This window comes from Pleurodeles waltl, chromosome 9 (assembly GCF_031143425.1).
Source record: "Pleurodeles waltl isolate 20211129_DDA chromosome 9, aPleWal1.hap1.20221129, whole genome shotgun sequence".
NCBI lineage: Eukaryota > Metazoa > Chordata > Amphibia > Caudata > Salamandridae > Pleurodeles > Pleurodeles waltl.
In genome coordinates this window covers 229,764,992-229,790,585 of record NC_090448.1, presented here as the reverse complement: position 1 = coordinate 229,790,585, position 25,594 = coordinate 229,764,992, and the positions used below count along the sequence as shown (strand labels likewise).

Sequence of the window (25,594 nt, the reverse complement as noted above, 5' to 3'; positions counted from 1 at the left end):
CACAGGTGTTCAACGTCCAGCAGGCCTAGAATTTACTAGATCACCTATCTCAGCACAGCTAATAGCCCCAGCAACAGTGAACAGCTTACATGGCTAATACCATCAAAATCAGCTCTGGTAATTTGCTCAAGGAATAAAGCTAGCCAGAGGTCCACAAAATTAGGACACCAAACAAATTTCATATAACTGACTTCGGTTCTAAATCTGGAACCTTTCTTGCTCAAAAAACAAACAAAAAAAAAATGTGATTTCGGGTGTTGATGGCTGTGATAAGCACTCAGATTGAGCATTAAGCTGTTGCCAGTTCGGTCTGGTGGGTCTTATTCTGTCTACCATCGGGTAATTGTGCCAAGGATTCGGACTCCATGGAAAGTCTAACGCTGGTCAATGTAAAAACTTTTTATATTTTTGAGTGATTTATGTGTTAAGTATACTTGAGTATGAATGAGATGAGGTGTGAGATCTCTCCATGTTATCTTTTTGGCATTTATATATAATTGTCTTTATCAATAAATATATTCTTTATTTTTTTGCATATTGTTTTTTGTATATGGTTAAGTTGTCATGTATAGGTTCTTGCTTTTTGCTCAACTCTGTTTAATTCTCTAGGATTCTTGTCAGATCCCTTTCAGGAGGTGGGTTATTTTCTTCATTGATGTATTTGTCCCTGTCCCTCTCCTTATTTAAGGTCCAGGGTACCCTTTATGTAATTGACCGGACTATGCCACCGCCATCCCCCAGGGCTACAAGTACAAGATCATCCACAAGGACTGCCAAAAACGAATGGGAGGATGCATCGCCATCATACACGAGTACACCCTCAATCTCACAACCAGCACCGACGACCACACACCCGACATGGAGAACCTCGACTTCCAGATAAAGACCAACCTGAATACCACTCTATGCAGCACCCTCGTCTACAGACCTCCCAGACCCTGCCCCCCCTTCAGCAAATGCATAGCCTTCATATTACATCATGCTCTCGCCTCTACAGACTACATCCTCCGCAGCAACTTCAATTTCCACCGGGACAACCTCAGCTACCCCAATACCTCATCCCTACTGAAGAACCTCGCCAGCATTGGACTACAACAACTAGCCACCTTTCCAAGGCACTCAGCAGAACACATGCTCAATCGCATCTTTTCCGCCAGCAGCAACATCTCCATCAGGCACACATCCAAACCTCTATGGTCCAAACACCACTGGGGCCACTTCTCCTTCACCAAACCCACCCATCACCACCATGCAATCCCCCATCCATGCCGAAGCCCTCTGTGACAACTTTACCACCTTCTTCCATCGCAAGATCTCCGACCCTGACCAACTGTAAAACCCTCACAACAGACAAGACCATAAGGATCATTAAGACTGTCTACTTCAGAGCCCCCTCGCACCCCTGACCCCACCTCATCTTCAGCAGAGCCAGCAACACCATTGCCCCTCAGCCCCACTGCAAAATCAACTGCTGCATCGACATCACCACCTGCCCTGAAGACTGGAAACATGCAGAGATCAACTCTGGAGAAAGATGGCTCTGTATATACTATATCAAAATGACATATAGCGTGCACAGAGTCCAAGGGGTTCCCCAGAGGCTTAAAAGAGGCTAAAGTAGATAATACTAATGCTGTGTTTCATGGTAGTGTAGTCAAGCTGTTAGGCTTATCAGAGAGTAGTGCAAAGCATTTGCTGTGTGTATACACACACACACACACACACACACACACACACACACACACTAGAATAAGCACACACTCAATGACTCAACTCCAGACCAATGGTTTTTATATAGCAAAATTATGTTTAGTTTCAGTCTCTGGGTTTTAGGAAGTCCTCAGGTTGGGGTTCAAGTAAACCCCAAACACCCACCACCAGCAACATGGGGCCAGCCGGGTGCAAAGGTCAAAGCTGTGCAAATTTAACGTGGGCAGGGGGTACTCGGAATCCAGCCTGCCTGCAGGTAAGTACCAGCGGCTCAGAGGGCAGACCAGAAGGGATTAGAGGAGCACTGGAGGGGCCACAAATAGGCACCAAACACACGCTGAGTGGCACAGGGGCAGCTGGGTGCAGGGTGCAAACAGGACGTCGGGCTTCCAATGCTGGTCTATGAAGGGACCCCGGGGGTCGCTCAGATGCTGCAGGCGAGGTCAAGGGGGTCGCCTCAGGCAGACCACAGGCTGCAGAGGGAAGAGAGCCGCCTGCTGAACGATGCTACACCAGAGGGTGGGTTCTCCGAGGCCTGGGGGCTGCAGGTGCCGTGTGTCTCTAGGCATCGGATACCTTCATCCAGAGCTTCGCAGTGGGGATCATCTCTAACTGGGTGGACCACCTGGACACGGGCTGTGTGCGTCAGGTACACAGTGGGCAGGACTCATGCATCCGGAGTGAGGTGGGAGTCCTTGGTTGTTGTTTTTCCCTTGGACAGGGCCGCTGTCCTCTGGAGTTCTCGGTCCTTTTGGGTGCAGGGCAGTCCTCTTGAGCTTGGCAGAGGTCGCTGGTCCCGCTGGACGCATAGCTGTGCTATTGAAGGTTCTTTCAAGCACAAGACAGACCGGTAAGGCTGGGGCCAAAGCTGTTATTCTTCTCTGCTGAGGGTTTCAGCTAAGCAGTCCTACTTTTTAGGGTCGAGCCTGCGTTGCATGCGCTCGCGCATGCGTATCGCAGCGAGACGCTTTTGTATTTAGAAAAGGGCTCGGAGCCCTGTTAACTTCACGTCAGTGTTTTTTATTGGTTTGTGGGCTTGCCTAATAAAATCTGCTTGCTTTCATTAGTCGAAGGCAAGCATACGTCATGCCTTTTCCGGTCGCTAGCACTCCTCGAGCGCACCGACCAAGTACAGAAAACATGCGAGGCTCGCTGTTTTCCATCGGGCTCGTGGACTTCTTTTTCTCTAATTTACGAGTGCGATCTCGCTTGGCAGAAGTCGAGCGCTTTACATAGTTAGTTTCACTTTTTCGGGTTGTGTACACTAAGGCACTTTTGCCCGATAGGTGAAAAGTCGGGTTAGGAGTTTACAACGCGATCAGCTCTAACATGAGCAAACGCGAGACCCGTTGCATTGTAAATGCTTGTTCTTCTTCTTGTCAGGTCGCTATGAATCTGGTGACCTTGGTTCAGGGAAGCGGTTAAATACAAGATTTAGGGGCATTACAGGGGTCAGAGGGCAGTAGCCAATGGCTACTGTCCCTGAGGGTGGCTACACCCTCCTTGTGTCCACTCCCTTTAGGGAGGGGGGCACATTCCTATCCCAATTGGTTCCTGTCCTTCAAACCAAGATGGAGGATTCTGGATGGAGGGGCTCATTTCATCTCTGGACACCTTAGGGGTGGGTCCCAGCTGACGTGGTCACTCCTCCTTGTTTTTCTTAAGTTTCCTGCTGAACTGGCCACCAAAAGTGGGGCTTTGTCCAGGGGGCAGGCATCTCCACTAGCTGGAGTGCCCTGGGCACTGCAACAAGAGGCTTGAGCCTTTGAGGCTCACCACCAGGTGTTACAGTTCCTACAGGGGGGAGGTGGGAAGCACCTCCATCCAGAGCAGGCTTTGTTTCAAGCCTCAGAGAGCACAAAGGCCCTCACCCCCTGGGGTCAGAAACTTGACTGCTGAATGCAGGCTGGCACCGACCAGTCAGTCAGTCCTACACCAGAGGATTGGGTAAAATACAGCGAGCATCTCCAAGATGCCCTCTGGGTGCATTTTACAATAAATCCAACACTGGCATCAGTGTGGGTTTATTGTGCTGAGAAGTTTTATAACAAACTTCACAGTATTCAGTAAAGCCATTATGTAATTGTGGAGTTTGTAATGACAAACTCCCAGACCATATACTTAACATGGCCACACTGCACTTATAATATCTAAGAATAGACTTGGACACTGTAGGGGCATATTGTTCATGCAGCTATGCCCTCACCTGTGGTATAGTGCACCCTGCCTTAGGACTGTAAGGCCTGCTAGAGGGGTGACGTACCTATGCCATAGGCAGTGTTTTGTGGGCATGGCACCCTGTGGGGGATGCCTTGTCGAGGTTGCATTTTTCTCCCCCACCAACACACCCAATCTGCAATGGCAGTGTGCATGTGTTTGGTGAGGGGTCCCCTAGGATGGCATTACACATGCTGCAGCCCTTAGGGAACCCTCCCTGTTCACAGGGCCCTTCATACCACTGATACCTTTTGCAAGGGACTTATTTGTGTGCCAGAAGTGTGCCAATTGTGGAAACAATGGTAAATTTTTAGGGAAAGAACACTGGTGCTGGGACCTTGTTAGTAGGATCCCAGCACACTCTCAGTCAAGTCAGCATCAATATCATGCAAAACGTCAGGGGTAACTGCAATAAGCGCCAGTATCTTACAAACCCCCTGCTGAAGAAAACCTCCACAGACCCGACAGACCTCAAGAAATACAGGCTCAACCCTCTGCTCCCTTCCGGGCCAAAGTCATTGAGAAAGCCATCAACGCCCAACTCTCTGAGTTCATCGAGACCAACCACATCCTGGACCCCTCCCAATCCAGCTTGAGAAGCAACCACAGCACTGAGACTGCTTGCATTGCCGCAAAAGACAACATCTGCGATGTCATGGCCTAAGGTGAAACTGCAGCCCTCATCCTCCTGGACCTCTCAGCCACCTTTGACACCATCTCCCAGCCCACCCTCTGCACAAGACTCCACGACGCCGGCATCTGAGGCAAAGCCCTGAAATGGATCCTCTCCTTCCTCACCAACCAAACCCAGAGAGTGAGGCTCCCACCGTTCACATCCGAGCCTACGAAGATCAGCTGCAGCATCCCCCAAGGCACCTCCCTGACCTCCACATCTACATGGTCCCACTAGCAGATATCGTCAGAAATCACTAACTCAAAATAGTCTCCTACGCTAACCACACTCAGTTGATCCTCTCCCTCACTGAGGAACCTACAGTCGCAAAGACCAACTTCCACAACGGGATGAAGGCAGTCGCCGCCTGGATAAAAGACAGCTGCTTCAAGCTCAATTCCGACAAGACAGAAGTCCTTATTTTGGGCACCACCCCTTGCACCTGGGATGACTCTGGGTAAACCGTGGCACTCGGAGATTCTCTCCCCCAGCCCACACACACACCGCCTTGAGACCCAAACAGGTGATTAGCCACGTTCTATAAGAACCCTGATTGATAGGTTCCTTCAACATAAGAAACTCAGCCGCAATCAAACCTATCACGCAGGACACAGTCCAGATGGCGATTAACAACCTCCCCTCCTGCAAAGCTCAAGGTCCAGATGGATGTCCTACCTTGTTCAATAAAACCTAAGCTTCCCTGCTGACTGAGCCCCTACCAAAGATTTTTAATTTATTGTTAACATCAGGGATAGTTACTGATACAATGCTGGGGACCTACTTCTCCCTCCTCCTAAAACCTGACAAACATCAGATGCTATGCTTTTCATATAGACCAATCCCGCTATTCAACAGTGATGTAAAACGTTTTGCATCAATCATCGTGACCTGCCTGTACAGCTGACCCTTACTGCCCTTCAGCAATCTGGTTTCATTCTGCAACAGGCAGGCTAACAATAATACAAGGATTGCTGTGGCACTCATGGAAGAGGCAAAGCAGCGACACCAGCAAATGGCACTGCTCCAAGTAGATGCCGAGAAGGTGCTGGATAGAGTTCACCTGAGCCCTAAGATGAAAGCCTTCATACAGGCAAACTCTCAAAAGCCATTCGCAAAGCTCAAAATTAACACAACCTTCACACCCGACATACCACTGACTAGAAGGACGAGGCAGGGGTGCCCACTGTCTCCCCCTTCCCACCCCCACCATGTCTTCATCTTGACTATGGAACCCCTGGTTGCCAGAATAACTCCACCATTCACGGCATGATGGTGGTCGACAAAGCACACAAACTGGTGCTTTATGCCGACAATATCCTCTGCTTTGTTACGGACCCCAAAGCCAGCATTCCAGCCTTATTAGAGGAACCTGACCACTTTACCCTTGTATCACTGTTCAAAATTAACTACCCCAAATCAAGGGGAATGGTGGCACCCTTCAAAACCCATTCAGAGAGGCGGGCTCATGTGGGACACATTGACCATCACATATCTAGGGATCCAGCTCCCATTCATGCAAGCACCCTCTACAATATCAATCTTCCCCCATTAATCACAGCCCTTTTCAAATATCTTTATAGATAGGGCAAACTGGAGATATCCTGGCTGGAAGCAACTATATAGCCTCAAAATGAATTTTATGCCTCAGCTCCTATATGTCCTTACACTCTTCCCCTGGTCATCCCTAAATCAAACCAAATATTGATATGAACCAACATGCTAAATTTTTGTATGGGAAAGCAAACCTCCAAGGGTGGGAAAATCGTCCTTGTTCCTTTCACCAGCCAAGGAGGGCCTGGGACACTGAAGAACTCCCTCTTTTGCCCCTGACGGCCACCCTCCTGACACACTGGCAAACGGTTCACCCTTACCTCAGTGGAACATCCGCCGGTCTTTTATCCTGTTGAGTCAGCCCCTAGTTCCTTTTCTTGGGATAATGGACGGTCCTCTACTCTGAGGGATCTTCAGGAAGACAAGGACCTCCAGACTGGAGGGAACCTTAATGAGAAATATACACGGACTCCACGCTATGCACCCTTACTAAAAAAACATAAATAAGTAACTTAATAGCAAAGGGAATTGGACACAGATTTCCAAGGAGTCACGGAGGGCTATTTGGTAGAGGGCTTCCAAGTCAGCTATTTGCCTCTGCTGTAAGGCAAATGGCTACAAAATACTAACCCGCTGGTACCTCCCTCCCATGCAACTCCACTGGATACATGAGAGTTCAACGTCGAGTTGGAAGGGCTGCTGGAATGGAGGTACTTTTGCCCACGTGTGATGGACATACCCGCAGATCCAGACATTCTGAGAAACTCCTCCTCAAGATATGCTCTATAACCAATGTTTAACTACCCTGCGACTAGTTATTGATCCTCCTAGGAGTCTCAGGTGAAGGCTGACTATACCCCGACGACTCCTCTGGGGCAGTGTTTTCCCACGCTTGTGTGGCCAAGATGTGGAAACTACTCCACTCTCTCATGGTCAACATGTGGTGGGGTAAAGTAAGGACTATTTATGCCATGGGCAAACTCACTCAGGCGTCGAAAAATCTTCTCGCTCACTCACTATGGCAAGTCATATTTTATCAGGTAGAGTTATTTTCAGGACCTACTTGCCCCTTCTGGCGAGTTGACAAGGAAAAGGTGCTCTGTTCAGTCAGAAAGTGAAGGAGCAATAAAGACACTTTTAAATCTTGTTCTCGTCACATCTGCTCTGTGTTCAGAGACAGAGCTCAAAAGTCAGTTTTGTCTTTTTTAATTCTTACAGGATCTTGTAAGATGAACTGTCTGACCTGCTGTAAAAAGTGAGAAATTAAAGGCTGTTGGGTGTCAGTTATTTAAATGTTGTGGGAAAGTTTTTCCTACGTAAACTGTACAAACATTTCAAAATATGTCAATAGTTGTTAAAGCCCATTTTTTGTACTTGTGTGTGATGAAAAAAATATTTTAGTAGGATAAAAACAAATAAGAAGACTTTACGTGGTAGAACGCAAATGATAAATAAGTATTTTTAGACCCAATATTCACTTATTATTAATACACTGTATAGTTTTATCAGTAAAAATGCAAGTTAGTGAGAACGTTTTTGGACATTTTATAGAAATTTACTGTCTGCAAATGGGAGTGTACTACCACATCATGCTTTAGTAATAAATATTTGAAAAATCAGTGTTAAAAAAAAAACCTGAGAAACACTCACTGCCCTGATGGCAATGCTTTTAATAAACTAAGAGGCAACTCATGGATCACGTGCACCCTATTTGTGGGCTACAATTCTTATTATACATAGAGAAAACGATTAGTATACTTAATCATACAAAACTGATTTGTTTTGTACAGCAGAAATGCCAAACTCGCATATTTAAAGGCGCACCCGTATGTGGGAATGAAGAAAAAGGTAACTGTCAAATAAAATATTTGCCCAGGATCACACAATTTGAGACGCATTTACGGGTCAAGTAAATTACAGTTAGGTTGAGTAGATTACTCAAGTTACTCGACTAGCAGGTCTAGTAACATTTTTATGATTTTTTAAGGCCTGTCACTGCTATTATTCGCGACAGGGTAAAAAGATTTGATACGATATGGTGCCCTTTCTCTACGTGCATAAAACAACCACAGAATGCTGGGGGTTACAGCTGACAGTGTCCAAAACCTGGAATGCGTCTGGGATTTGTGATATGGCTTCCTCCAAAATGGAGAGCGAGTCGCTGCCAGTAGTGCGACTAGACTAGTCACCCACACATTTCTATGCACTCTACAAAGCGAGCAATGGGAGAGCTTTGCCCAGATGGGTTTAAGGGCATATGTGGGGATAAGGATGTAAATATGATGGACTGTATGCATTTCTGATAGACTGTAATTGGCTATAGGTTAACAGATATTTCAATGCTACTATATGCACCTTGTTTGTATTTCTCAAATCCCAAAATAAAGTTGTGAAATTGCTGATGATTTTATAATAGAGGAGGATGCCAACTACCTGAGATCTTTGCCTTTTGGAACTATTTGTAGTTTCTAACAATGTAGACCCCACAATCCTTTTAGCCCACCTCTGTAAAACTGGCATCAAGGGAACTGTTGTTGCTTGATTCCAGGCTGCTGCCTTCCTGCAACTTACTTCCATTATTTTCTGCCCCTGAATTGAGGAGTCCTTCAAGGGTTACTCCTTCTGTCTTTTAAAATATATATATATATATTATATAGTCTACCAATTTATTACGGCTGAAGGGATGACCTGTCATGTCTAAGGTGAGGTCACCTAAGTATTGCTGAAATCCAAAGGCTTATAGGGGACCCCCAAATCTGTATTCAGACTGCTGATCGTAAGATATAAGACAAGACAATTATTTTAAACATAACCTTAACACATAACTGAGCTAAAAATGTGTGCATCAGGCATGGAGTAGTAAACATGGATGGGCTTAAATCATATTGATGGCATAAAATTAAAAAAAAAGCAAAGCTAATCCAAAGCAAAGAGCAAGCGGGATGAAATATGGCTTGATGAATAGGGATATTGGAGCGCTTGCGCCGTATATTACTCATATTACTCCTTCCTGGTGGGTGTGGGGGTTGTTTGAAGGCCCTAAACTTCAATAAATGGAGTAAATAAAGAATGATTATAAAGTGCAAGGCCAGGTGAAAGGGGGAAGATGTGGGTGTGAGCGTAAGTGATTTAAATGAAGTAGGGGAGAAGAGGGAGAGACCAAAGAGTGCAAGAAGGGCCTCAGCATGGACAGGAGGTAAGAGAAGGAATAGAGAGATTAAGGGCATAGCTAGTAAAGCTAGAGAGGAGTAGATTTTGTGATATGGGCTGTGGGAGAAATACAGATTGAAGAGGGCAGTGGATATGGGTAATGATTCCAGTTCATAGGACATAATGAAGGAGAATCTCTTTACAATCCCATAAAATCACCATTCTTGAAACAGAATTCCCCCTTAAATCCCACAAATACAGACAGAATATCCACTAATGCTGATGCTAACTAAAAATAAAGAACTGCAAATAATCTAGTATCCTACCAACAGGTTCAGATCCCCTTCTTGATAATAAGCCACATCTGTCACATGCTTTCAGTCCTTGAGGTATTTGTGACAGTTGATTGCACCAGTAGACAATCCAGGCAGTGTGAACCTTCGCACCTTTCTCGTTCCTCAACAACGTTTATCTAACATAAGGACTGCTAAGACTCTTGTTAAAACACCTAAGGCATCTTGACATAATACCTCTCCAACGGTGACAATTCACTGAGTTCACTGAACCTACCGCAATAAGCACTAGATGAGGCTTCCCCAAAAAAATCATCTGGAATTACTCTGCCCACAGCAAGTGCTCCATGGTTCACTATAACTCATGGACCACCTCATAATGACACCACCAGAGGCACTCCTTCCTTAACTTACAAATCAGCAACTCATGCTTCTATTCATCGTAATCACGGCCACACTGCAGTCACTCTTTCAGCAGATCTAGTGGGTCCATCTTCTGACAGCAAGTCCCTTCCATTCCTCAACCTATGTCAAACCTCACCACATGTGGATGGCACAGAGCCCAAAGATTGTGTGGGGGTGATCATCTCCATTAACCAGCCACTGAATAACTTTATTAGCAAGTCATTTTTTTTTGCACTGTTATAACGTACAATTCAAAAACATTTATGCATGTACTGCAACCTACATTTTGTTCCCAGGAGGTACTTAACTGCAGACACTACATAAAGCAGATGGAAATCATTTATATGAATTGCTGGGTCAAAACTGCTCTGAGTGCGCTACCCAGGAAGGAGATAGTTCAAACAGTTTAAGGGGTTGAAGGCTGCTGAAAACTATTGCATTTAGTTAATGGTGATTTAACTAACGTGTGAGAATTCACTAAAGTGTTAATTTAGGGTACCAGACATGTTGGAGTAAGTGTGTTTTAGATCTGTGATTTTCTTCAAATATTACACCCTCATTACTTTCGCAACATCCCTTTCAACCCATGAAACACTGGCCGAGCCTCTATGGAGACCAAATGAGCAAAGGAAAAATGGGCACGCAAGATACAACTGAAGGGGAACTTGGTCCAAAGTGGCACAGGGTAACGATTATTGTGAGAGAGAAGCAACTGGAAGCCTGAAACTTTTAATTATGTGAAGCTGGCAAGTGCTACTAAATCAGAGTAGATAGCAGAGAAAAATAGAAATTATGTAAATAGGAAATATAAGACGTCACCTTAGTAATAACTTCAGCACTTTTAATCTATGGAACACAGTCTATCAGCCCAAAGTCCACAGACTAGCCAGTGGTGGACCACTCCTACACGAATGCAGAGTGACAAGATGGCTTCCCTCATTAACATTTGTAGTTGAGTTAGAAAGCGAACGATTCGAAAATCTTGCCTTTAGATGATTCCAGGCTTGAACAAAAGGAAGACATCTTCAAAGGCGATCAACACACCCTAAAAAGCACAGTATGTCTTTAGATGGCTAAGAAACCTTTCCCAATGTTACTTCCCATTGTAAATCGGACATGTGATTCATTTTGGTTGATCCTCCTGCAGCAGTATGGACTGGCTAGGAACCATGGCTAGTACCTAGGACAAGCCTCATTACAGTTTCAACCTAAATATCACAATACCCCGAATGTGACCATCATCCTCTGCACTTAGGTATTCACTGAAACTATAAATTGCATAACTCACCAGTTACAAACAGCATGGAAAACGTCTACATGATTAATGAAAGGAAATGAATTAGGAATTTTGTTCTAAACTACCAAGTAATCGAACTGTGGGGCAAAGCTTTATGGTTGTTGTACAGATCACAATAGTGATGAACCAAGCGGCTACTAATTAATATTGCTGCTATATGCATATTGGAAGGATCTATGTCAAACACATTTTAACTCATTTAGCTGACTGGGGAACTGAGAATCGGATCATCAAACAGTGGTCATACCCCAGTGTTCAACCTTGAATGATAGCTTGGCAATATCACTTCTGGAAAGTATTTTAAACTTTTGATCAGGTAGCTAGAAGTAGTCTTTCAGCCACACTATCAGCTTGAGAAGCCAACCAGCCATTATAATGTCTATTGCGTGCACTCCACACGGAGACAAGGGTGCAACTAAAACTTACTGAAGGTCGTGGTTTGACATCAAGTATTAATACAGGAAATGGACTCAATTAATGGAGTGTCCCCGCACCACTTCTTTTTTGCAATACACTGAAGAAGTGCCAAAATACTTTAATCACTGTGACTGAGATTACTGCACGTGACCAAACGTCCTGCGTAGGTGACCTAATCAGTCTATGCTCCACATAGCTTGGTTTACAGAGACAATTAAATCAATTCCAAGAATACAATGATTAAAACTAAGAAACTGTAAAAAAAAAAAAAAAAAAAAAAAAAAAGACCATACATTGACCAGGTCAAAGAATATACTCATCTTAGGTGAGATCGACAGCAATCTAACCTGGAACATGCAAACAAACCATTTCTGTAATATAAGCTCAGAAGCATGCAGGGCAAGCAAATCTTTTTCCAGGAAGGGGGTGCAATAACACTAATGTTTACTGCAGTTAAACCCAAACTGATGCCCTTGATCCTTTTCGAAGCCCTAGCCTTGAAAGAAAAAACTTTGGGAAAACTGGAAAAATGGGTTATAAAATACATTCATAGCATATCAAGAAACTCCACAACTTAATGTTGGATTAGAAATGGGTGTTCCATCACTCATAGCTTTAAATAAATAATATGAACATCTTGAATTAAAGACGTTTTTAACTCCAATGATGATACATTAAAAAAATGTACTAAAAAGGAACTAACAATCCTCGAGACGCCACAACCTTTAAACATTCATAGATATACTGCTGAATGAGTACCAACTACCATTTTATCAAATATGAACAAGACTGAACAAAAACTGTTTTGGATGTTCAGTTTATCTTTCACCTAAATAAATCTACATGCGTCAAAACTTCAAATTATCTACAACGGATTTATACAGGGAAAAGACAATCTTACTTGGATTATGTAAATAATCCACTTTATGATTCAGGTCACTATGTATCCCTCTATACTAGTGGGAACGAATTTGGTCATCATCTGAGAGACAAAAGTCACTCCAACGATTAAACTAATGAACATATTCTCCATCTGTGCCCTAACCTACTCGAGCAACATAGGAAGTACCTATGCCCTATTTTTCAGAAAACACCATTAAAGCAATTGTGTAAGCTAAACAGCTATATATTCACGAAAATGCACAAAAATAACTGCTGGTTTAATTACATATTTTTAACCCTGTAGAGCAAAGGTGTTGAGTAACCAGAGAATAACCATAGAGAAGGCTTTGCTTCGCAGACACACAGCTGACACGAAAACCTGCCAACTGAATGGCTAAATCAGACTAAGGGTCCTGCTGGAAAAATGTATAGCAATGTTAGCACCACAGCTTCGTAAGATCTTAAAACAGAAATATGCATTTGAGCAAGAAGCGTTTTACAACTGGAAGCCAAAGCATACAAAAAAGTGGGCTGAAATACGGAAGTGCATGTGAAGTCAGACAGCCATGTTGCTGCATTCTGAACTACCTGGAAGCAAGCAAGGGGGTACTTGAGGAGCCTCAGGTATAGCAAGTTGCAGCAGCCAAGGTGACAAGACAATATGCCATTCATGATGGTTTTACAGTAATGGTCTAGAAAAAGAGCAAATAGCCTTCTGAGGGCTTCCAAGAAAGAGAAGCAGGTTGGAGTGTTTTTTCTGATGTTGCTTTCAAAACCGAGCAAGAAGTTGAAAAAAATTGCAGAAGGGCTGCATGCAATCTCTGCCTGACAAGGTAGCCGACCCAAGTTATAAGGACATAACTCATTGTACTAGAAGGTTGGTGATCCACAAGCAATTATGATGTTCTTTATTAGAGGCCAGGTATAACACATTTTGGAACATCCTGTTCACAATAGCCTAGCAAAAGTTCCTGGGAAAGTGAAATCTCAGTTTGTGTACTGTGTGTTGTCCATTTAAGAGAACAAGCAATGGCAAATCCTGGAAGTTTGACATTTCTATGGTCAATGCAGAGTAACATTGCAAGTGATGAAAGCTAGGAGGAAGGTATGTCTTAGTCCTGCTCAGTTTGCAACTTTGATGCAAAGCCTAGGGGTAATGCAACATGTTTCTGAGATTTTAAACTTGGTTAGCCACTTTAGGGATTTTGAGTCTTCCATGGCTAGAAATGAGGCAGATTATGCACACTACTATCTGTTGCAGGAAGATGACTTGCCAATCCAAACAAATAAAAAAATGCATGCTTTTCTGCAAATAAAAAAGTAAGGCTTTGTGTACCGAATACATGTGTAAGATAAAGAATGGCGTGCTACAAGTAATGACCTAATGTAACCTGTCATGCATTCCAATTTTGGCACAAGGATACACCTACAAAGCCAACAGAAAGACAGTGACACTAAAATCAGTCTTGTGTGCTGATCACAGATTCTACTCATATAGTTGGAAGCCAGTAGCGAAGGGACCTGAGCTAAAGAAACTAATTGTTGAAAGAGGCTGTCCTAAACATCATCTCATACGCCGACAACACCCAGCTGATCCTCTCTCTCACCAAGGACTCAGCCAAGACCAACCTCCACGAAGGAACGAAGCCATCGAATGGATGAAGAGCAGCTGCCTCAAACTCAATTCCAACAAGACGGGAGTCTTCATCTTAGGCTCCACCCCCTGGACCAGGGATGACTCCTGGTGGCCTGCCACTCTCGGAGTCGCTCCGACTCCCACCGACCATGCACGCAACCTAGGATTCATCTTGGTTGCCTCATTATCCATGACCCAGCAAGTCAACGCCATCTCCTCCTCCTGCTTCAACACCCTCTGCGTGCTCCGAAAGATCTACAAATCGCTACCCACTGAAACCAGAAGAACAGTCACCCAAGGCCTCGTAAACAGCAATCTGGACTACGGCAATGCCCTCTACGCAGGAACCACGGCCAAACCCCAGAAGAGGCTGCAACGCATCCAGAATGCCTCCACACGCCTCATCCTGGACATCCCCTGCCACTGCTACATCACAGACCACCTAAGAAACCTGCACTGGCTTCCAGTCAACAAGAGACTCCCATTCAAACTCCTCACCCACACTCACAAAGCACTGCACAACACCGGACCAGAATACCTCAACAGACAGCTCTCCTTCTACACCCCGACCCAGCAGCTCTGCTCCGCCGACCTCACCCTCGCAACCGTGCCACGCATCCACAGAACTACAACCGGCAGTAGATCATTCTCGCATCTTGCCGCCAAAACGTGGAACACTGTTCCCACCCTCCAGTGCCAGACCAATTACCTCCTTACCTTCAAGAAACTTCTCAAGATCAGGCTTTTAAAGCAGTAGCAGCACTCCCCCCCCCATGCTTGGTTTACTATGGTATTTGTGAAACATTGTTGAGGGGCTGCCCAGGGCCTTCCTAAAATTAAAAAGATAAATACTGTGTAGAAGCAAAAATATATTTTTGGTCTCGAATAGCACTGAAGGGAGCTACTTTATAAGCTGATTTGCATCTTGTGAAACAGCATTATACCGCCACTCAGTGTAGTGAGTCAGTGGCTCCTAGAAGTAAGAATATGATAAGGAAAATGTTACTTACCCAGTAAACATCTGTTTGTGGCATGTACTGCTGTAGATTCACATGCTTTGCATAAGTCCGCCATCTGGTGTTGGGCTCAGTGTTGCAAGTTGTTTTTCTTTGAAGAATCTTTTCGAGTCACAAGATCAAGCGGCGACACCTCTCGGTGACAGTGAGCATGGGCATCAAGTCTTTTGTTAGATTGTTTTTCCACAGGTGGGTGAGGCAAGGAGTGTATATATAGATAATAAATTAAAAAAGGATGTCCATGCAGTGAATTTACACATGTAGCATATTTTTGTACTACAACAACAACTACAGGCCTCGAGTGTGTAGGAAAGTACCCTCTTTTTAGCATGGTTACCCCCACTGTTTGCCTGATATCAGTATATTTTGACTGTGTTCAGTGGGATCCTGCTAACCAGGACCCTAGTGACTGTGCTCTTTCCCTCTAAATTTGTTTGCTGCGACTTTACACACCCCACATTTGGCATACTGGTGCCCCCATACAAGTCCCTAGTATATGGTACCCAGGTATCCAGGGCATTTAGGCACCAGGGGTTCCCCATGGGCTGCAGCATGTATTATGCCACCTATGGGAGCCCATGTAAAATGTGTCTGCAGGCCTGCCATTGCAGCCTGCATGAAAAGGTGCATGCACCCTTTCACTTCAGGTCACTGCACCAGGTCACTGCAAGTCACCCCATATGGTAGGCCCTCCTAGCCCAGAGGGCAGGGTGTAGGTACCTGTATGATTCCATGAACTCTGAGGGCTCCTCAGAGGACCCCCAGCTTTGCTCCTACCAGTTTGCAGGGTTTTCCCAGGTAGCCCGTGCTGCTGCCATCCTACAGATAGGTTTCTGCTCTCCTGCTGCTTGAACAGCTCAAGCTCAGGAAGGCAGAATAAAGGATTTCCTTTGGGAGAGGGACGCAACAGCCTTTCCCTTTGGAAGTAGGTATTACATGACTTGGGAGGGGTAGCCTCCTTAAGCCACTGGGGTGCTTTGAAGAGCACATTTAGTGCCTGCCTTGTATAAACCGGTTTGCACCATTCCAGGGAGCCCTGGTCCCTGCTCTAGCACGAAACTGAACAATGGAAAGCCATCACCACCCCAAGGGTGGAGCTCCTCCAGGTGGCCACTTGATTCTGCCATCCTGAATCCAAGGTGGACAGAGGCCTCTAGGAGCACCCGAGTGTCTACGAAAGGTAGGTGACAGTCCCCTCCTGATAGGTGGTCATCCTGCAAGGTGTCCAATCCCCTTTCCTGGGTTATTTAGGGTCTCCCTCTTGGGTGGGTCCTCAGATTTGATGTGTAAGATTCTATTAGGAATCCTCTGTAAAGTTTACTTCGACTTCTGTCCACTGGAACCCCAAATGGACTTCAAATCTGCAGCTACAGCGATGACTCTGCTCTGCAACATTGTTTCTCCGCCTCCTTCCAGCAACTGCAACATTTCCCGGCTGTGCATCCTCTGAGGATAGCAAGTCCTCAGCCTGCATAAGAAGAACAAAGGAATCGCCCCTGAAATGAAGAAGTCACTCTCCTGCATCTGTAGGCACCAACTGCAACGATGACTGGTTGTGTGGATCTCCTCTCCTCCAGAGTTGTGTGGATCCTGCATCATGGGTGCTGGTCTGGAGTTGTCCCCTCAGTCCGCTCTCCCAGCTCTCCAACTGGGGAGAAGGTAAGCCCTTGCCTCTCCACACAGGACAGTACTCCCATACACAGTGTCTCTTGCAGCTACCAAGGCTTGTTGGCATGTCCTCTAAGGGAACTTCAGGCTCTGTGTAGCCCCAGCCACTAGCACTCTTCCCTGTGACACACAGCCCTCTGCGTGCTTCACCTGCGAAGTTGGACTCCTTCCAAGGTGTGTCGCATGGGGCTCACTGCAACTCCTGTGCTTGCTAGCTGTGGGTCGCCTGGTGGGGCTGCCTCCTCTTTCGGTGACTCATATGTCACTGCTGAGGGTCCCCCGGGACTCCCCTCTGTGGGTTGAGTTCCTGGACCTTGATGGTCCCCAGCAGCCACGCTTCTCTTCTCCAACATTTGCCTTTGCCAAGGCTTGTTGGTGGTTCTTCCACACCCCTGACACACTGCAATCTTTCTTCCAGCGCAGTATGTTGACTGCATCACTCCAGGAACTCTTTAGGTGCTCCAGTGCTGCACTGCTGACCGTCTTCGTCGACCTGGTCCTGCATCCACAGACGGGAGGGTAGTGGCTCTTGCCACCACCGGACACTCCAATGTAAACTGAACTTGGACCCCTTCTTTTCCAGATCTTCCTCTTCCAGGATCCACCTTTGGTTTCTAGCAGTCGTGTCAGAGTCATGCATTATCCTCTTCTGAAGTCCTTTTGGTAGATTTGGGGGGAACTAGGGACTTGGCCCTTCTCCTGGTCACTCGGGGACACTCTGGTACTTACCTTGTGGGTGTCCTGGTTCCTCTAGCTCCCCTCTATTGATTCCACTTCCTTGGGTGGGGGCCTGACTTTCGTATTCCACTTACTTAGTATATGGTCAGGTCCCCCCCCCCCCCAGGCTTTCAGTATTATCTATTGGTTTCATTGTTTTCTATTTCATCCTATGCTAATTCCTGACTTCTAATGTACATATAATAGTTTGTTTATTTACCTCCAGTTGAGGTATTGCCTATATAGTTTTTTGGTATTTGTGTAACCATAATAAAGTATCTTTATTTTTGTAGCACTGTATGGTTCTTTCATGTGTGTATGTGCTGTGTGACTACAGCGGTATTCCATACGCTTGGCATGTCTCCTAGATAAGTCTTGGCTGCTCATCCACAGCTACCTTTAGAAAGCCTGGCTTCTTAAACACTGACTACACCTCAATAATAGGGGACACCTGGACCTGGTATAAGGTGATAACACCATAGGTGCTCACCACACACCAGGCATCTTCCTAAAGAGGGGGCATGTGAATCAAAATACTACACGCCACGAACAGACGTCTATTGGGTAAGTAAAAATTTTCGTTCAATTGCATGAGTGGCTGTAGATACACATACATAATGTAGACTGTAAAGCAGTCCCCTCCAAGTAAGCGGTGGCTAGCCTGTAGGAGTAGCTTGAAATAGTGTCCGGAGAACTGCTTGGCCAACATTTACCTGTTGACGAGCTAAAACATCTACACAATCGTGTTTAGTGAAGGTGGATGGTGTACACCAAGTAGCAGCTTTGCAAATATCTGCTATTGGAATGTTTCCTAAAGGCCATAGAAGCACCTTTTTTCTGGTAGAGTGTCCTTTAAGAGCAGATGGTAATTGTCTTTTAGCTTTGAGATAACAAGTATGAATACACTTGACTATCCACCTAGCTGTTCCATTTAGAAATTGGATTACCCTTGTGAGGCATTGAAAAAGCTACAAAAGGTTGTTTAGATTTTTTTAAACTTTTAGTCCTATCAATGTAATACATCAGAGCTCATTTAACATCAAGTGTGTGCAGAGCTCTTTCAGGTGCAGAGTCTGGCTGTGGGGACAAAAACAGGTAACGCAACTGATTGGTTAATGTGAAATGGTGAAACTACTTTAGGAAATAATTTAGGGTTTGTCTGCAGGACTACTCTATCTGTATGTACCTAGAAAAAAAGGTTCCTCTAAAGTGAAAGCTTGTATTTCACATACACATCATGGAGAAGTGATAGCTACCAAAAAGGCAACTTTCCATGAAGAAAATTGCAAAGAACAAGAGTGCATAGGTTCAAATGGTGGACCCATAGGTCTAGTAAGGACAATGTTAAGGTTCCAAACTGGAGCTGGAGGGACCCTGGATGGAATAACTCTTAAGTACTTTAATGAATGCCTTAACAGGAATTCTGAACAACAAAATATGTTGTCTGTTTTGGAGGTAAGCAGCTGTAGCTGTTAAATGAAGTCCAATACATGAATATGCTAAGTTTGCCTATTGTAGATGTAGTAGATAACAAACAATGTCTTGTACTGACACTTTGATCCACTCAATGTGTTTAGGTTCACTAAAGCATACAAAACGTTCCCATTTTGCAGCAAAACACTATCTAGTTGTAGGTTTACGTGCCTCCCTAAGAATATCCATCCACTCAGATGGAAGTTGTAAATATCCAAACTCTAGGACTTCAGGAGCCATATCGCAAGATTGAGTGTTTGGGGGTCTGGATGTCTGATTAGACCTTGCTTTTGAGTCAAAAGTTCTGGTCTGTTGGGAGGTTTGTGATGGGGAACCACTGTCAGATCTAGTAGTGTTGCGTGCCAAGGTTGACGTGCTCATGTGGGAGCTACAAGGATCATGGTGAGTGATGTTTATCTCAGTTTGCGAACCAGAAATGGAACTCGAGAGAGAGGCGGAAAAGCGTAAGCAAATGTCCCTAACCAATTCGTCCATAGAGCATTGCCCTTGGACTGAGGGTGTGGGTATCTGGACGCAAAGTTTTGGCGTTTTTAATTTTTTACTGTGGCGAAGAGATTTATTTCTGGTGTTCCCCAGAGGCAAAAGTATTGGTGAAGTTCCCATTCGTGGACTTGTTGATGCGTCCTCCTTAAGAGGTCTGCAAACTGATTGTCCATTCCTGTGAGATATTCTGCCAATAACTGAATGTGAATCACCCACTACCAAACTGTCTGAGCTAGAAGGGACAATTGAGATGAATGTGCCCGTTTCCCCTCCCCCCCCCCCCTGCAGATAATACTTAGCGGGTCATTCCGACCCTGGCGGTCGGTGGCCGCCAGGGCCACCGACCACGGGAGCACCGCCAACAGGCTGGCGGTGCTCCTACGAGCATTCTGACCGCGGCGGTTTAGCCGCGGTCAGACGCGGAAAGCCAGCGGTCTCCCGCTGACTTTCCGCCGCTCGTAGGAATCCTCCATGGCTGCGGAGCGCGCTCCGCAGCCATGGAGGATTCCGACTCCCCCTCCCGCCATCCAGTTCCTGGCGGTTCTCCCGCCGGGAACCGGATGGCGGGAGGGGGAGTCGCGGGGCCCCTGGGGGCCCCTGCCGTGCCCATGCCTATGGCATGGGCACGGCAGGGGCCCCCGTAAGAGGGCCCCTAAAAGTATTTCAGTGTCTGCAAAGCAGACACTGAAATACGCGACGGGTGAAACTGCACCCGTCGCACCTTCCCACTCCGCCGGCTCTATTACGAGCCGGCGTCATCGTGGGAAGGGAGTTTTCCCCTGGGCTGGCGGGCGGTCTTGCGAAGACCGCCCGCCAGCCCAGGGGAAAACTCGGAATACCCTCCGCGGTCTTTCGACCGCGGAGCGGTATTTCGGAGGGGGGAAGTCTGGCGGGCGGCCTCCGACGCCCGTCAGACTCAGAATTAGGGCCTAAGTGTCAAGAACCACTTTGTGAGCGATATGTGTCCGAAATGCTTGGAACGCTAGAAAGACTGCTAGCAACTCCAAGTAGTAGATGTGATAAATTTGTTGAATGGAATCCCATTTGCCTTGTATTGTAAGGTTGTTGAGGTGCTCTCCCCATCCCATTTGTGATGCATCTGTAGGGAGAGTGATCTGAAGCACAGGGTTTTGAAATGTTGGTGAGATTCCACCATTTGATAGAGTGGAGAGTCTGGCGATCCAACAACACTAGATCCTGAAGATGACCCTGTAACTGAGACCACTGACGAGACAGACACTGCTGTAATGGACGCATGTGTAGTCTGGCATGAGGAACTATGGCAATACAAGAGGCTATCGTCCCCGCAGTTGCATCACTAGTTTCACTGTGTAAGTGTGATTCTCCTGTAATTGAGACAGGAGATTTTGAAAAGCCTAAATCCTTGCTGGGTTTGAATATGCCAATCCTGAGTGAGTATTGAGAATTGCTCCAGATAAGGCTGTACCTGTGAGGGTTGGAGATGGGATTTGAGGTAGATTATTATAAATTCCAAAGTAGGTAGAAGATTTACTGTGTATGCTCCTGACATTTTTGGATGGTACTGGCTTTTATGAGCCAGATGTCCAAGTATGGGAACATGTGAATATGTTGCCTTCTGAGGAATAAGGATAAGCATTTTGTGAATACCCTGGGAGCTACCCCGAAAGGTATTGAATTGAAAATGTTTTCCAGCAATGACAAATCAGAGATATTTGCGATGTGCTGATGTATGGGAATGTGGAAATAAGCATCTTTGAGATCTAATGCTGTTGTGTAATCTCCTTGCTGTAATAGGGGAATAACATCTTGCAGAATGACCATATGAAAGAACTCTGAAAGTATGTATAGGTTGAGAGGTCTGAGATCCAGAATTAGTCTTAATGAACTGTCTTTCTTTGGTATAAGAAAGTACAGGGAATATACTCCTAATCATTGTTGAGATAGGGGATCTAGTTCTGTAGCCCCTTTAAGAAGAAGGGACTATACCTAATCTTTTAAGAGAATGAGATGGTTGTGTGAGAGAGCCTGTGAACACGAGAAGGAACATTTGGTGGAGTGGAAATGAGTTCTAGACAATAACCATGTTGGATAATTGATATTACCAGTTGGTTTGTGGCGATACTGGACCACTGGGGATAAATATTTGCTAATCTTCCCCCCACTGGAGACGTGTGTGCTGTGGGGAATTTGTAAGAAGTCACTGTTTTGCATTGGAGGGAGAGCCTCTAGAGGTGGACACTTTACCTCTGCCTTTGTTATTTGAGCCCCTGTAAGATCCTCTGAAGGAACCCCTATTGTAAAAATGTGTTCCTTGTTTACTTTGGGATGTGGAAGGCTCGATGGATGATGTTTTGAAACCACCCCTAAATTGTGGCCTACGAAAATTATCCCTAGTAGGTGTAGTAAGTAAGACCCCATAGTTCAAGCTGAAGAAAGACTCAGAAACAGCTAATCAATAATAGCATCAACCTCTAGGGCATATAAATGCTCTTTATCAAACTGCATGTTGAGGACTGCCAGTTGTATTTCTGGCTTGAAGCCTGGGCACCTCAACCATGCATGTCTTCTTATAATAACACTGGTGTTTACGCCACATGCTGCTTTATCAGCTGCATCATTTGCACATTTGATTGAGTTGTTTGAGATGGCCTGCCCTTCTGAGACTATCTCCAGACCACTTTGTTGGTGTTCTTGTGGAAGATACTGGAGTAGTTCTTCTATCTCCTCCCAGTTGGCCCTATCACACCTCACCTGGAGTGCCTGAGAATTTGCACTTCTCCAGTGATTTGCAGCTTGAGAAGCTACCCTTTTCCTCATGGTGTCCAGTTTGTTACTCTCCCTATCAGGAGGAGGAGCATCCCATGTCGACAGACTGCTAGCACGCTCTTGTGCCGCACTTACCACTATAAAATCTGGTGGTAATTGTGATTTTATAAACATTGGATCCGAGGGCGCAGCTTTATTTTTCTTAGCTACCCTTCATGTAATCACCCTTGCCCTAACAGGTTCTTTGAATATCTCTGTGGCATGTCTAACCATACCTGGTAGCATGGGTAGGAACTGACTCTTCGTGTGTATTGGTTAACTTATCATAAAAGAAATCCTGTTTGATTGGGTCAAGTGTGTATCTGCACATTATGGTATGCTGCTGCCCTTGCAATAACTTGATTGTGTGCTGTTGAATCCTTAACTCAGGGGGCGAAGGACTTGCTGTATAAAGGTCAGGGTCATTAGGGAGAATGGAATCTGAATAATATAGATCCCACAGATGTACATCTTGTGGAACATCATCTAAGTCATCTCTATGAGGTGATAAGGACCCTTGTGGAGAGAATTGAGGTTGTGTAAAAGATGTAGAAGATTGTGGTGCTCGAGTAGGTTGAAGTACAGGAGAGTGAGGTGGAGAAGGTTGAGGTTGGTTTGGAGCCTTGTCTTTTTCCTTGAAGACTTTCTTAGTGGGCGGAGTAGTGTCCAATGTTTCTTGGAAAGTAATTCTCCTTTTAATTGGAACAGGAGGAGAAGCAAATATTTTCCCCATTCCCTTTTGTTTTTGAATCTGGAGCCGACGAGCATCCATGACTTCCAAAATGGGCTCCACTGGTGAAGTCTCTTCGGTTGAAACTGTAGGGTCTGTGCTAAGCATAATTTTTGGTTCCAAATTTTTCTGTGTTGAAGTCTTTTCTCGAGCCGAAAGTGTTGGCTCCAAAGCTAATGTAGATGGCTGCTTTTTCGACGCATAGGTGGTCAACTCGAAAGCTTGACTTGATTCAGATGGAGGTTAGGATGGTATTGAGTCTTTGGTCGGAGCTGAAGGCATCTTGATCTTCGGTGCCGAACTGAAGGGTGGGGCATCTGAATGTAATTTTCAGATCCTACCATGGCCCAAAGGCAGTGGTGGAACGATCACCAGCTTGCAAGTCTTTTTAAACACCTTTAAGTGAGAAGATGGGGCTGGTGTACTCACGTACTGCGCAGCTAGAATCGACTGGCTCTCGATGTCAGAATCTTGGTCCGAGTAGGAGTGTGGGATACAAAGGGCTGCCTAGTGTCCAAGTTCTTCTTGTGTGTGTTCCTCTCCGAAGACATCAGGAGTGTCATTTGTTGTCTTCAACACCATTTCTAACCAATGCGCTCTTTGGTCCCGAAGAGTCTTTTTGGATCAAAAAGACCTACAGGTGTTGCAGGTCTCTTTCCTTATGTTCCGGGGACAAGAATAAAAGTACACACCAATTGTTGATCCATGTACGTGAGCGGCATCGAGGTCAGAACCTAAACAGAGTTTGTTCCATTAGCCAAGCATTTTTTGACAGAACTTGGCAAAGTAGGCCCAAAAAGGGCATGGATGCCATTCAGGGCACCAAACGGACCCAGACGATGAAATATCGGTTAAATTGGTTAAAGAGTGGAAATACACGATCGAAAAAGTTGTTGAAATAAAGACAGAAAGGAAAGTTAGACAGAGACCGAACCTAGATCTAACTGAACGAGAAGTAACACGTCCTAACCTGACGGCAGAGAGAAAACAATCTAACAAAAGACTCGATGCCCATGTGCACTATCACAAAGAGGAGGAGTCAATGGACACGGTGACTCGAAAAGATTCTTCGAAGAAAAACAACTTGTAACACTCCAAGCCCAACCCTAGATAGCTGACTTATACAAAGCATGCGAATCTACAGTCACACGTGCCATCGAACACATAATTTTAGTAACATCAAAAGCTATAGGCTAACACCAGACCTAAAACAAGTGGGACTGAGACGATTTTGGTAGAACACTGCTGGTTTGTGATGGAAATACCAAACAAATTTAAGCAAAGGGGAGCAGAGTGGGGTTTAATGCTGCCCTGGTGAAGTCATGCAGAAAAAAAGCTTAGACAGGAAACACAAGTCTCTTGCCTCTATCTTGGTAAGACTGTTCATGAAGATGGGGTAAGTGACAATGTCAAAGACACAGTGAGGGCAAGGAAGAGAGCAGCTTTCTCTCTTCTTTCAAGAGGTGCAAAATCACCAAGGCCAAAATACAGCTAACTGTTGACCAAACGGTCTGTGATCTTAGGAGCAAACAGGATTTAGAGAAATTTAGAGAGCAAGGGTCAGAGGCAGAATTTTTAAGACAGGAGGAAAGAGGCTTGCTTCCAGCTACTTGGGCTGTCAGCTGAACTAAAGCCTCAAAGGAAATCACTGCATGAAGAGCTCATGGGAGCAACTGTGTCCTTAATGGATTTGGAAAGGCATGCACAGTAGGGGTCAGACAATGCACAGAAGGACTGTGGTATTGTGAACAAGCAAAAAAAAAAGAAAACCACTAAGCAAGCAGATGGGCAGTTTAGAGTAGTCTGGTACTGAGACAGAGGCAGGGGAAGTACTGGAACTGAGGGGAAGAATTGAAGGCTTTCAAGAATCTTATTCATTTCCTAATGAAAAAAGTTAAGAGATCTGAGCAGAAAATAGCTTTGGGGAATAGAAGAGTAAGCAGTGAGGACTGAATTAAATTAATGATTGTGAGAAGTTCTTTACCGCTGCTGGTAGCACTGCTAATATGATTGGGAGTTTAAGTGTAATTTGCAGAGAGAAGAATTTTCCTGTAAGGTATAACAGCACTTTCCCAGTAAACTGGTATTGGAATGGCATAAAGGAAATGGCAAAGGTGTTTTGCCTTTTTTCAAATTATTTTGGCTTCTGTCAATCTGGGAGAAAATCTGAGAGTCTTGGAGTTCAGAGAAGGAAAGAACAAGAGAATGAGACAGAGTAGTAGATGTTTCACTGGATAGGGCATGATTACACAAAACGGAAAGCAGCAATAGGGAAAAAGGAGAAGCCATATTTGGCCATAAACCAGTAGGATTCAAAGACCAGAGTTATCTGTAATACCGAAAAGAGCACATTGTAATTTGCCTAGCAATAATCAATTGGGAAGACATCATGCTGATCGTTGAAGACACCAAGATGTCTTTAGTCATTTACATACTGCAGAAAAGTGCTTTACCACAAGGTGCACGTC

The 25,594-nt window shown here is 45.2% G+C and overlaps 1 protein-coding gene across 2 annotated transcripts in view; it reads right to left on the bottom strand.

Annotated features, from left to right (window-relative positions):
- TWF2 (twinfilin actin binding protein 2) overlaps positions 1 to 25,594 on the bottom strand; it is a 240,287-nt gene that overhangs the window by 152,345 nt on the left and 62,348 nt on the right. The window lies entirely within an intron of this gene.